Below are 14,521 nucleotides of genomic sequence, written 5' to 3'. Positions count from 1 at the left end.
ACCTCATCCCTCTCCCACTTCTGCCCAGCTAGCTTTAAATTTTTCCTTTAAATGTACCATCCACCTTGCAACCCTCACTTCACATTTTTCAAGCTGCTGTAAAATTTCCAGCCTTTCAATAATCTTTGTATTAATTTCCTAATACTGAAAATAAGTAATTAGTCACATTTTTCAAAATGTGCTCCAAATTAAGAGGCTACAGTGCATCTCCTTTTACTAATTATTTCAGGAGAGCTAATCTACAATGTGTGTGACCTTTTCTGAATTTGGGCCCATCTGGCATTTTCAAATGGAATTGAGTATTGATCTCCACACTGTTAATTTATTGTTTAATTAAAAAATCATAGTGCCGTGATGTGGTTTGATTGCACATCCTTTTCCACATCAACCAATTAATGTGGAGAGCCATCACAAAACTATCACTTTTTATTATTATTTTTTATAATGGAGCTTCCCAGAAATGTAGGTCTCCTTGCGTATACCATGCTAATGGTTTGGAACGCATTTTAGCATAAATGACCTGCAGGAACTGCTGTAGAAAATAAATTCTCGGTTTATATTGCTTTGGTATGACCAAGATGCTGTGCTTCCTGGACTTGATTTAATGGCTCTGGAACTTGACTGTGCATCTTAGGTCACCAATACCTGGTATAAAATGTAGAGAAGTGGTTGTTAAAGACCAGTCATCTTAGTCAATGGTGGGTTTGCGGTACTGCCCTTGCTCATTAGGGAGAAGAAACTATATTTCTTGAATGAGGCAATACCATCAAACTTTGTAGTGTCAAGTTCCCTTCCTATGGGTGAAAAATCATAGAATCATTAAGGTTGGAAAAGACCTATAGGATCATCAAGTCCAACTGTCAACCCAACACCACCATGTCTCCTAAACCATGCCCTAAAGTGCCATGTCTACACATCTTGTAAATACCCCCAGGGATGGTGACCTGGCCACCTCTCTGGGCAGCCTGTTCGAATGCCTGACCACTCTCTCAGTAAAGAAATTTTTCCTAATATCTAGTCTAAACCTCCCCTGATGCAGTTTGAAGCCATTTCTGCTCGTCCTATCACTATTAACTTGGAAGAAGAAACCAACCCCCCCCTCACTACAGCCCCTTTCAGGTAGTTGTAGAGAGCAATAAGGTCTCCTCTCAGCCTCTTTTCCTCCAGGCTGAACAACCCTGGTTCCCTCAACCTCTCCTCATAATACTTGCTCTCTAGACCCTTTCCCAGCTTCGTTGCCTTTCTTTGGACACGCTTCGCAACTCGATGTCCTTCTTGCACAAAGCCTACAGCACCCGGGATTCCCGGGCAGTCTCCTATCCAAGTACTAACTGGGCCCGACCCTGCTTAGCTCCCAAGATCAGACGAGATCGGGCATTCTCAGGGTGGTATGGCCGTAGGCATGTTTAAAGCAAGCTTGTGTTGTTGCCAAACTGTACCTGTTGTATCTAAAGATGTGCCCAGGCGGGACTGAGTGTCGTGTGTATTCTGTAGAACACTTGTTTGCCAACTGCCTTAAAAGACACCTCTTAGAAGTGAAGTCCTTATTGTTCCTGCCTTGTATTTTTATGACTTAATAGTTGTTTAAACTGAGGTCTTATTGAAGTGTAATGTCTTCTGCCTCCTTGACCCTTACTTAATGATTCATCTAGGATCTCCTGTGAATGAACATTTAAATCTAGAAATCCTAGTAGAGTTGGATTCTTTAGCCAAAGAATTCTCTTACAGTCAGATCTTTGGAATATATTACAGTTGTTCTAAAATATTATAGTTTGACCTTCAGCACACCGGTGTATGAAATACCAAAACTAGGTGTGTTCAAGTAGCAAATCTGGTAATGGGAACGTAAATTATACACTAACAACTTTAAAGCAAGCATTTACTTCAAAAAGGCTGTAGCAGCGCTGCAGGACTGGAGTATCATGTCATGCAGCAAAGCCTGACTTCAGCTGGGTCACTTTTAACTTGTCTGATGTGAGGATTCCAGAAAAGATCAAAGGGAATTGTGAGGATTGCAAGACTAAAAATCGTGCTTTGCACACTGGTTAGCCGAGCAGCATTTCTGTGGAGATCTTAAGATCATTACATCATGGTTCACAAAATATTGTCAGGAGTCATGATACATGGGCTAAAATTCTCAACCTCTTGAGCAGTTTAACAAGAAAGTAGATAAAACCTGTACATCCAGCCAGGCTTGAGGAAAGGGTGAGAGGGTTTTTCCTTCTCTTCCTTCTCTTCAAAATTTTGCATTAAAAAAATCAATATTTTTCCTATGTAACTTTTTTATTTTCACAATTATGAAAGCTGTAACCCTCCTGAAGTCTCCATTCCTTTTCCAATAGTTGGTTCTGAGGCAAAAATTAAGAATATTTTAACTGTATATACCAAGTTATTCCTGACCAGAATGAAAAGTTGGCAGTGATAGTTTGATTTATTAAAAACAGATATATTTTTCGTCACCAAATAATCCTTATAGAAATAATATCACATCTAGCACAAAGGCATCCAGAAATAAATCACATTGGTGTTAAAATTAATTTGGCCTAAACCTTCAAACAAAAATCATTGTCAGATAATAACTTCAGCTTAGTTATTCGAGTCATCTCTGCTTTTCCAAGTCCACTCCAAAATAAACAGCATGTCAAAACAACACATTGCTAACAGATCATCCTGCAAGACATTCCAGGAGCTCCCGAAGTATGGCAGTTTTGAAATGAAGAACAAACAACGTAATTTCAAGGAACACTATTAGAAAACCATGTATCACTCTGGTGTAGAAATGAAACCTCGGTGTTCTTTGCAGATAAAGGTGTGTGTAAACATTAACACAGTTTTTATATTCAAGAAATCAGAATCCAATGAAAGCAATTTATCTTTGATCTTCTGCGAGGAGCCTGCAGTTCAGTGTTACTTAATATCTTAACTGTAATTGGAAATAAAAAAGGAAGGGAATCTGAAATAATCCTTTTCAATTGTATTATTCTTGGAGATTCAACTCTTAAAAAAAAAGTCAACAAAAACTTCTGGTTTTGATAATGTTCTTTCTTCACAATGCAAGTCCCTCAGTTATGCAGAACTGCGACAAAAGTACACATGGAAAGGATTAAAAACCTACTTGTAAACCAAAGTTGTGATCTAAATCCCACTGAAAAGGACAAATGGAAGTCTTTCTATTGACATCTCTGGCCCTCAGATCAGGCCCTTGGTTTATTATCAGTGAAAAGTTATTAAAACTCATTTTGAGATGCAGTGTCAAAAGGTTCTCTTTTAATACACCATAAAGGATGGAGGGTTAGAAAACTTCAGAATGACCAGGTAAGGTAGAAAACCAAATGCTTTCTTAGCAGGTCAAAAGAAGGTCACTTGTTTTACAGTTAGAAATAAGCCCTCAACTGAGAGTGACAGTAAGACTTTTACTACTTCAGTTCAAGGAAAGTAATGGGTATCAATGTAAACTGTGTTCTGAAGTGCCTTCACTACTCCTATGGCTATGACATAAATTAAAGGGAAGGGAGAACTCAGGTAAGAAATAGTGACAAGAGTTGATTCTAAGAAAGACAGAAGGCCAGAAGCAGCAGTTGTGGTGGTGCCTGGAACTGGCCAGGCTGTGTGTGTGGTTGGTTAGCCAGGATTTTTAGCAGATGCTGGGAAGAGATTGCAAATTCTGTTTCTTCATGCACATGGAGAAAATAAAAAAGGCGGCTGTGGGGGAGTTTCTGGTTTCCTTTTGCAAATATCCATACAAGTTTCCTGCTCCCCTAGACACAGTTGGATCTATTTTGATCAGGGCCAATTGAAATAACTGGTGTCAGGAGTTGCCAAGTGCAGCAGCCTAATAGGGGCTCTGTGTTCCCCAGGTCCAGACAGGAGTGACGCTGAGCCTGTTTTGCCACTGTGTGCATGCAAACAATGCACATGCACGTGGCTGGCCTCCCTGATCAACAAAAGCAGCACCACTAGTGAGGATGAGAGCCTGTTAGTGGAAAACGTATACCTATGTATACGAATACGTATGTATACATAAAGGATCTACCTATAGATCCCTTCAGCAGCTGGTCTTAGTCTACCCAGTAGCTAGCCCCTGGATCCTCTGATCTCCCCACTGCCCCATGCAGGGACAGAAACACACACAGATGTGCAAATGTGAGTCACTGATTGCTCTTACGCCACCTCTTTTCTCCAGTATCCAGCCCAGACTTATGGCCACGCCACTACTTGGCTCTCAAGCCTCTTATTCCACCTGCTGACTTATCTAGCTTGATGCTCACTAGCAAATACACACATGACGTGCACCCCCACGCAATGTGTATGTACTCTAGTCTCTCTAGTTGCTGGTATCTGAAACACATGGACCTGAATGACCCATGGCCCCATCTTCAGTGGCTGATTCTCAAACTTCCACATGCACACAGGTTTGTGATCCTCTTCCCCAAGAAAATAAATGGAAATGGAGCTCAACAAAAGACAAGAGAGTTTGCTGTGATTTGGCGCAGGGCATGGCCACACAAGTATACTGACCTGCTTACACGTGGCAGCCTCTACTGTTGATGTGCGTGGTAAGCAACACGTGTGGATTGTGGCCTAACCATCCTCCTCTGATAGCCCAGGGAGAAGCAGGGTCACGGCGCTCCTGTTGTAAGTGATGAGATACTAGGGTCATCCACCTGTCATCGTTCCTCTGCTCATTTGTGCATACGGGCAAACTCAGCAACCCAATATAAATGTCATTCAATTATTCTACCCCTTGATCCTTCAAACTTTGCATTCTGTTTTCTATGATCCTGCTCTGGCAAGAGATGAGCCTGGAGCCCCAGTCCTGCTTGTTTTACACACGACTTCCTATTACAGGAAATGACATCCTTAAGGTGGGCATCTAGATAAAGTTGTTCCAAGAAGCAGGGTAACATATAGTTCGACAGAGAGTTTCGCAGCAGCTTCATGGTTATTATACCAGGTACTTGGATATTATTGTAAATATTGCTTGATTTACTGCATGCGGACTTGAATGATGTAGACGTATCACAGTGTGCATTCAGAAAGCGATTGGATCATAGAAACTCACTTTTTGTAACCATCTGACTATGATTAATTGTAACAATACAACTTATTAATTAAACTTGGGAAGCAGCATAATTGGAACTAGCATTCTCAATTCACTTGGATGAATTTCTGCATTTATTCTGCAGCTATTTTAATGAAATGCTGAAATCATCTGCATATCAATCTATTCATTACCAAATGAGATGAATACAACAATCCTAAGTATTCATGGAAATATCTTCATTACAAAAATCATGTAATTAACCTGGAGTGTTCTCTAAATGAAGCACCTAAAATGTTACATACTTTCTTTCATAATTGCAATTGGAGAATATTAATTTCTCATTCTCCCTGGTTATATTTAAAGTAAAAATACCATTCAGCATGATTTAAGCATTTTGCACAAAAGAATAAACTTTAGGAAAGTGCTAGCAAAGGGGGCATTAACCTTTCATGTTGTGTTTATTTTATTTGTTAATAGTCACTATCAAAGATTGCACTTCAGCAAGAATTGTTCTGGTCGTGGGTCTGTACTGAAGTCTGTCTGTAGCTCTGCTCATGCTACTGTTACCTAAAGGATTTATCAGTGTTAAGGACACTTCACTGCCTTCCTCCCATCCCAAAATACTTCATCTGCTAAAAGGTAAAAATTATCTCTCTTCTGAAGCTTGCCAAGAAGTGTCATACGCTGAACCAACGTGTATGTCAGCTATCTGGTTTTTAGAGCCTTATTTTTAAGGAAGCATCTTTTCTCCTATTTGAAAAATATGAACGGTTCAGACTAAAATAGAATTGCTGCTTTATCTAAAATAATGGGTTCTGCATAGCACGTACTTGCTTCTGTTTTCCTTTTCAGTTGGTAGTGACGTGACAGAAGGTCCCTGCAGAGGTAATGGTGTGAAGCATTTCTGGTGCGTTAAGGCTGAAGCAATTCTTACAAGGCGGAATATAGACACAAACTGTTCATGGATTGTCTAGCAAGAAAGAATTTCCCAGAAATGCTCCTAGGAACCCTAAAGCTCTTGCATTGGGTTGTTTTCTCCTCCTTCAAGCATGTTATATCTTTCTGTAGTGTGTCCACTTCCCCCCTCCTCTTCATGTTTTTCCTCTGATTGGGCAGGCTCCTTGGGGCTAAGGATTCTTTCACGAGGTTTTGTTAACATGATCTGACTTGGTTCTGACTGACTCTCGCATACATTAGAACACATAGAACAGCCAGCTATGGGCTGTCTTCAGTTGCGTTAAAGATGCCCCCTTTCTTTAATTTAAGGAAATGAAGGAAGCAAATGAAAAAACTGTGCAGGAATTTGTCCTGGACCCTTATCAAGAAAAGGCTGGTAACTTCAACATAGAATGTTCCTGGCTTATTCTGAGGACAAGGGCATAACCTTAAACAAATGATGCTAAAAAACCCAGCCAAACAAAAAACCGCCACCACCACAACAAAAACCAGAAAAAAATCCCCAAACCCAACAGATAGTCTCAGCAGCTACTGTGAGTAGGTGCTAACATTCCAAGGACACCCGGTCCAACAGGGGAGAAAAGGTTGTGAGTGAATGTGATATGAATTCTGTTTGTTTTTAACTTGAGATTTGAGGATCAAAGGGAATGGTGTACTTTAAGACAGAGAAACGTGACAAGCACATTGTACAAAACCTGACAACTTTTAGGTAGTCTGACAGTTAAGCAACGTTATCGATATTACTGTTTTATTCATCGAATGGTTGGTGTGGATTTGGCTAGCAAAATTTGTAGTGATGTAGTACCACTTTAGATCTCATTTTAAAATCTCTGAATACTTTGCAAATAATAACTCTCTGGCTTTCACCCCCCCTTAATTCAGTATTATTTAATTGACTCTCCAGTTAAGTATTAGAGTACGAGTTAATGGTATGCTTGTCGCTAGAAGTCTTCAGAATTTTGATTATAACAGTACAGTTTAAAAAAATCAATCTCTCCTTATGTATAAGGGTGCAGCACACAAGGACTTAATAGAAGGAACATGCTCATATCCTAGAGGGAGCTACGCAACATGACTTCAAACAAATATGTGCCCAGCTGTAATGAGTGCCTGAATATTTCTACTGTACCTGCTGGATGGTTGTCATCTCTGTTTAAACAAAAGATTTCTTCACTTTGATCCATCTATTTATCCCCATTTCAATGAAAGATTCTTAGCTCACTAAATTAGAAGCTGCTCTCTAAGAGATTATTGGGACACCACAGTTTAACCTCATAACTTTAAGCCATGAGAATTACCTCCTCAAGGAAATTGACTGAAAGGCACTTCTTAAAATACATGTTATCATCAACAGGTGAAATATTAAATTTCTAATACAGGTTTTTCATTTAATACAGCATATTATCCCTTTTATTTTGATTTATTAAAAAAACAGATTTATGAATTCACTGTCTCTTCTTTGTTCTTCTAATAGCTTTTGATCTTATTAGCTATTTTCAGTGAAACTTGATAGAGATATAATGGCACCAGTGATATTTTCTGTTAACGCCTCTGTGAAAACAGGGAGCTGGGCAAGGAGAAGAAAGCCAAGGGGATGGCCTTAGAGTGGAAAAGGTTGCAACGTAAGTTTAGTCATGTTATCAGACATTAGTGACTCTACACAAGACAGTATAGGTAAGCTGGGTTTATGAAGTCTCATGAAGAAACAATTACTGTTGATAACAAGATAAAAGTACTTTTATGCAGATACAACAGATACCTCTGTTACCCTTTTTATTTCTATAGACTTTCTATACTATCTTGCCAAAACAGGTAACAGCTATTGCACTACATTTTGATCTTATCTCTGAAGTATTTCAGTTTCCTTGGGCTGGCCATTTTTGCCTTTCTCTGAATTTGAAGATGTCCCTAGTATTACTTTTCCTTGAAGTCAGGGGAATTTTGCTTCCGACTTTGGTGGGAGAAGAGAAATTATGGCAGTGAGAATTTATAGAAGTCAGGCCTGCGTGGAGCCCTCGCCCACCAAGCAAAGCAAAAGACGACTGAAGAGCAGGTCCTGTTAAGGTGTTGCAGCTCCATAGGAAAATGGAGCTGATCTGGAAGCAGGATTTAAGTTTGAAATGTCTACCAAGCAATTAAATCTAAGCCTTGTGAAATCAAAATATACTTACAGAAAGTTACTGATCATCTTGATACAAAGATTTTGTGGAAACTGCAAAAGGTGAAGACTTCTTGAGAAAATTCCTGTTTAAAGATCTGAAATCCTTGGGGATCCTTGCATCTCAAAACCCAGAGTTCTTGAGCTTTACAGGGTGTAAGCTTTTCAAGCTGAGAAATCCAGAAGCAGTTCAGAAGCTTATTCTAATCTGAGAAGGTGAGGAAAAATTAAGGTTTTAAAGCTGCAGTTCACTTTTTTGGGGTAGATCAGTTGTTTCCCAGAAACAGTTTCAGCCAAAGCAACCTAGTTGTCTTTCTGCCTAATGTCCAGAGGCTGAAAGTCTGTTATCGTACCCACACACAGACGGAGACCACGCTGCCCACCTCCTCTTCATAGAGAAGACAGTGTTTTGTCAGCTTGCTGACTCTAAAGGGATTTCTCTGCTGGCCACAGAGAAATGACTTTCCAAAGGGTAGTTTTATCTCCACCCCACTGCCTCTTATTTTCTTTGGCTCCAGGATTCCTCCGGCATTGATTCTGCAAGGTTTTTCTGTCCCTCTCATACCATGCTCTGTTGGCTTGGACAGTTTCCCCACTACAAATACTGAGCCTGTGAAAAAGCTGCAAGCTACTGATTTGACATTGTGAAATTTGTTGTGTTTAATGGGTTTTCTGCAAGGGGGATTGTTGAAGGCTTTTTGTCATTTGTTCTTCCTACAATGTTGTTGAGGTAAAATGCTGCTGGAGCAACATTTTCGAGCAGCGAAAAGCGTTTTATTTTCAGGACTATAGATGGAGCATTCCGAGTAGCCTTAATCACATACATAAAGGTTTTAGTATTTCTTTTGTATGGCATTTTACGTTGTCAACTGCTGTAGTCAGAACCATTTCTGAGATTCGAGATCTATCACATCATTGGGTGGAGATGAGTAACTTAGAAAAGCACGTCTTTATGGAAGATGTAAAGAGACCTGCAAGATAAGAAAATGGGGCATTTTATTAAATGATGCATTAATGAAACTTTACATTTTCAGTTTAGCACCTGTTTATACTGACAGTTAGCACTGGAGTTCATGGATGTAACTTTCCATATTGAATATATGGCTTGTTCTTTCTCTTGTTACAGCCTGATTATTCTGGTGTAAATGCATCACTGCAGGTAGATTCTTTTTTATTGTAGAACAGCCATCTGTGTTTTTAAAAACTTGATGAGGCTTTGAAAAGCCAAGCAGCATCAACTACTTACAATAGCCAATTTTGATAACTTTACAATCAGAGCATTCAAAAATGATCTTCAGCAATAAGGGAAACTAAATTGTATGGTGCAATGGGAGGCTTATGTGCTGGTTGCCTACGTGTGTTCCCCTTAAGCACCTTTTCCCTCCACTTGCCAAATTTAGATATTAGATAAAAGATTTTAAAATGGTGCCCTAGGCTCCAGTTTGGTGATCTTAATTATTTACTGCCTCCTTGCACACAGTCTTGCCTACTTAAGTAATTGAACTAACAAATTACAGTATTAAAATGTCTGTCTAAACAATTTGTAGGCACAGTCTGATATTTAGATGCTTAAAGTGCTTCTCTGAAATCCACAGTTTATTGTGCATGCAAAATTACACCTGAAAAAGAGGAGTGTTTCTGAAAAATCAGGGTCATTTATGTGAATATATCCAGTGGTTGTAACCAGAGTAATTTACATAATTATAGGAAAGTAGCGTGCTGGAACCCACGGTAACTTCATCTGAATCTGTGATACCTGTCAAATGAAATAAGATGCATTATAGCCTTTGCCTCTTTAAAAATATCCATGTAAGTGATGCCTTGTCTTGATCTTGCCTCTTTCACAGGAGGATTGAATGTTCTCAGTAGACATTAATTTTACACTGGGCACTGCTATTGTGAGGCTCTCTTATTACTTTCACTTATATGGAACACTTGAGAAACTAACTTAGCTAAGAGAAATAACGCAACTTGCCCGGAGTGACATACACAATCAGTGGCACAAGGCAGGCAAAGAACACAGATTTTTATTTTACCTCAATTACTCCCTTGGAAAAACAGGTCTTTATACTGTGTCAGTGTACATCATCTTCTGTACTTAGTATGGCAGAAAGATGTGAGCTCTATATACGATGCCCTATGAAAGTGAAGTTAAGGGTGGAGTCTTTCAGCTGACTTTAGTTGTCCTCAGATAGGTCTCTCCTTTAAGCTCACTCTCTATAGGCAAAAGTGAAGATCAGCATGCCCAGGAGGTTGTTACTGCATGCTAAGAGAGTGTATGAGTTGCTCCCTGGAAGCCCCTCTGTATCTCTTGCTGTGAGGGAGCACAGAGGACTAGGGTAGGCTCAACACCCACCTCAGAGGAGTGGAGATGATCAGCTGAATCTCACCCTAAGGAGACACTGAAGGTCTTCATAGTCTTTGAGAAGTCAGTGGTGAAAAAGGGCTCCCAGTAAGTTAATCAAGCCAGCATTTAAGGTGGAATTTAGTTCCACTGAGCTTTCAAATATTTCAGTCTCAAGCCCAGTTCTGGCTTCCATTCTGAGAATGCTTAGGAGCCTCCTTGGAGGCATACACTGTAGGAAAAGCAGGTACCTTAATACCCCTCTTTTTTTATAAGCAAATAAGACTATATGAATGCAGGCCCACAAACATGTAGTGACTAAAAGATAGTGCTGGATGTGATGCCTTAGATGAGAGTAGGAGGATGTGCACGAGCTTCTCTTGTGAGCATAAACAGAGAAGAACATTTTGACAAGTCTGGGCCCCACGTGACTGAAAAACAGGAGTTTGCAGCTCCACCTCTGCAAAGCCTGAGCCCTGACATCACGCTGTAAGGAGCATCCGTCATGGCCTGCAGGGGCAGGGGTCAGAAGGTTTGCTTACCAAAGGCCTGGGATTTGGGTTCAAACATGCAATATGATACACTTGAAGTTAATTACCTGTAGCTAGATGGTATGAGTAACTCAGCAAGTTTGATAATACTCAGCAGAAGAAAAACACCCGTCCTGCATTCCTGTTGAAAAAATATGGCCCTTCTATGAAAGGAGGCCTTTGAGTCTACCTGTGTAGTGACTGCAGAAGCGATGTAAGGCTGAAGGGCAGAGGTATTTTAGCCATACTAAAACCAGGCCTGTTTGAAAGACCTCAATGGCAGAGATTTCCAGCACACTGAAAATGAGCAGCAATACAGCTTGAAGTAACAAGAACTTATAGTTTTTTGGAGGGGCAGGGGATAATTATAGCAGAAATTGTGGAGTTTTATCTTTAAATAGAATTATCTTGCTACAGATCTGTGAGCAAGTCAGAGGGATTGTATAGAAAAGAGGTGGTGAAAATCTAGCGAGGTCTGTTTTTTCACCTGATTTAGTATTCTTAACAGTGACAGCTGACGTTTGAAAGAATTTGTATTGAGTCTATCACTAACATTCCTGATGTCACATGAGGTAATAGATGCAGAAGAATCTGAGCAAAGTGCACTCACGTGACTCCCATTCTGAACGCAGTAAAGTATTCCAGAAAAATAGGAAAAGTTCAGGCGGATGTGTACACGAAAATTCACAGTAGATATGTCAGGGCTTATAAGAGATGGCGCAGAAGTGAGAGGAAGGAGGTGAAAATGAGATGTATGGTTTTCAGCTTTCTAGTCAGGTTGTATGGCAGACACTTTCTATCCCTCCACTTAGTTAGGTACAAAAGGGGTAGTATTTTTCCACCTCTCACAAGTGAGATATGCCCGTAAACAAATCAGCAGGGGGAAAGAAACTGAGATGTTCCTGCTTTTAGAGTAGAATATCATCAATAAGGGCTGTGTATTTTTACAGTCCTTTAGGGAAGCAAAGATGATGGACAGGTGATAGTGATCTGTGATTCCTTTTTCCAGCAAGCTGCTTTTGTACTCCTATGCAACTTCTCCAAGGATTTCTCTCTATAGACATGGAGAAAAGACCAGTTCAGTTCCAAATGCATATACGAAGAATCTAAACTGTATTGATTTTAAAAATATACATGATATTTTCAAGGTATATAGGGTTTTTTATATATATACACTGGATATTTCCTATACGGTCTATCTCTTTCAGCAGAAATACCAATTTACCTAATACAGCTTATATCTGTAGCAGTTTGCTGTTTTGGCATCGTGAGTTTGACAGCAACAGATTCAATCTGTTTCACAACGCTGTGAAGAAAAGAGAAAATCCAAAGAATAATGGCTAATCTCTGTGGATTAAAAATTCCTGAAATCATTTGGGGAAAAAAGAAACTAAAAGTTATTACTGAGGCAAGTGTTCTTGTTAAAAAGCAAAAACTTGCTTCATCCATGAAAGTGACTCATGCTTTCTGGGCATGCCATTGCTGTAGGAGCTGCAGGGCTGAATGAAAGAAGACGCCGCCACCCAAGGCACTTGAATGTTGTTTTTCCAGGCTATTGAAGGAAGATGAGAGTGATCCCAAGCATAAAGTGCTGAATGAAGAGCCAAGGGGCATCTCTTAATTTCCCAGCCCTGATACGTTTTCCTCAATTGTCTCAGGCAAATGGCTTAATGCTGTGTCTACATCCCGCTCTGTAGATTTGCAGTAGTACTTTTCCACCTTATTTGGGTGGTGGTTTGATTTCTGAAGATCTTAGCAGTAGCAGGATAAAGCATACAATAGAGAAAAAATATTTTATTAAGTGACATTTAACCACTAAGGGTCATGATGAAACATTGCGGCCTTAAGGGATTGTTTGGAGGAAGAGCTGCACTTCATTCAAAACTTTAAGAATATATTGGCAAGTTTGAAACTGAAAGGTATAACTCAACTGAAATCAAGGGAGATATACCAAGGATTGATTTATTAAAATTATTTGAAAAATGAGGTACTTCTGGAGTAGTGAGTGAAAGGTTAGGAAATACTGCAAAATACAGATCCAAGGCACATAGCACAGGAATCCTGAAATCATATTTGAGCTTTGAAAGTGGGTGGTGAGATCTCTGCCTGATTCCCTGATAGGTGAAAGGCTAAATTAATTGGTTGATAATGATGTGAATTTGTGTTGAAAGGATATATGCCTTGAGGGTGGTGTAGGATTGTCCTGTGGTGAAAAATAGCCTGTTTCAGCCTTCATGTGCTTCATGTCTGAAAGTCTGTGGTGTTAATGTGAACTGTTGAAGTAGAAAACACTACATGATATTTGCTTTATTTTTCTACCTTTTGCTTCTGTTTGAAGATTCCCAAATTCTTGGCCTTTAAGAATGCCTCTTTGGGGGGTGGGAGGAAAAGACTTGTATTTCCAAATATGCCACTTCTGTTTCTACCTTATCTCTTGCAATTTTTTCAGCGTGTTTTTTTTCCTCTTCTGTCGTCCATCTGCTATTGCCGTGTGGGGAGTTTCTGGGCAGAGACTGAATAGTGTGCCCATGTTAAGCTGCAGGCAGAATACTTCTTGACAAAACTGTGTCCAGCAAACTTCACTGGCAGTTTTAACAAGGCTTCTGGAACTGATAGGACTGTGAAGTTAGCCACTGTGACAGCAATTTATAAGCTGTGAATAGAACACTGTGCTGATTATATTGATTTTGAAACCTACCACCAAGGCTGCTATTCATTGACATTCTTGTTGGCAGTGTGTCATGGAAGTTCCATCTATGTTAAAAGTGAGATGTATTAATACTAGACTTGTCAGATTTGTCTGGACTCGAATCCAGACAGTGCAGGCTTCAAAGGTATCATCATGAAGGTTCCCTATGCTCTGGGCAGTTTGGACTTTTCTGAGTTTGTTTCGACTGTAGTGTGTGTGCGTCATCTAAAATATTTTCTCTCCGGGTCTTATCTGGAGTCTGCTAAATGCAGCTAGTAGAGTGCTCATGGAGTCTAATTAGTCCTTTTCTGTGAATATCCATTTTCTCAAGCTGACAGTTGTGTAGACTCTTGGATTGTTCTTTGCAAGTGGAGGGCCTTCTTAAAATGTAATGGGGACAAAACACTTGGGTTGAAGTCAGCTGTAAGCATCTGGCCTGTGTTAGCACTAGTGATGGCAGCTAAGCTTGGGTTTGCAAAGTAGGGCACTCTGCAAGGCGCTGGGCCCCATGGCTTAAGTACTTCCCACAGCCCACCAGAAACTGTCAGCAAAGACACAAAAATGAAATGAATTGAAAAGTCTTGATGAAAACCTTGGAGGGCTGGCACACTCCCTCGTCTCCCTGCAATAAGGAAAGTCTTTAACTTTTTTAATTGCTTCCATTTTTTTTCTCCTTGATGGTGACATTTTTTCCCCGAGTGACTACAATGGTAGTTCATTTATCATTTTTCCTTTCCCAAGCCCATGTGACTTTGTTTTCTTTAATTTTATTTAATTGATTATAACTAATTGACTCTTA

General features: G+C 39.8%; 1 non-coding gene across 1 annotated transcript; it reads right to left on the bottom strand.

Moving 5' to 3' along the window:
- Positions 1-1,283: 1,283 nt before the first annotated feature.
- LOC142061680 (5S ribosomal RNA) lies at positions 1,284-1,402 on the bottom strand. Its single transcript, XR_012662205.1, has one exon. It is a non-coding gene; the product is annotated as a 5S ribosomal RNA (ribosomal RNA).
- Positions 1,403-14,521: the final 13,119 nt, after the last annotated feature.

This window comes from Phalacrocorax aristotelis, chromosome 8 (assembly GCF_949628215.1).
Source record: "Phalacrocorax aristotelis chromosome 8, bGulAri2.1, whole genome shotgun sequence".
Taxonomy (NCBI): Eukaryota; Metazoa; Chordata; class Aves; order Suliformes; family Phalacrocoracidae; genus Phalacrocorax; species Phalacrocorax aristotelis.
This window is presented reverse-complemented; position numbering and strand designations above follow the sequence as displayed.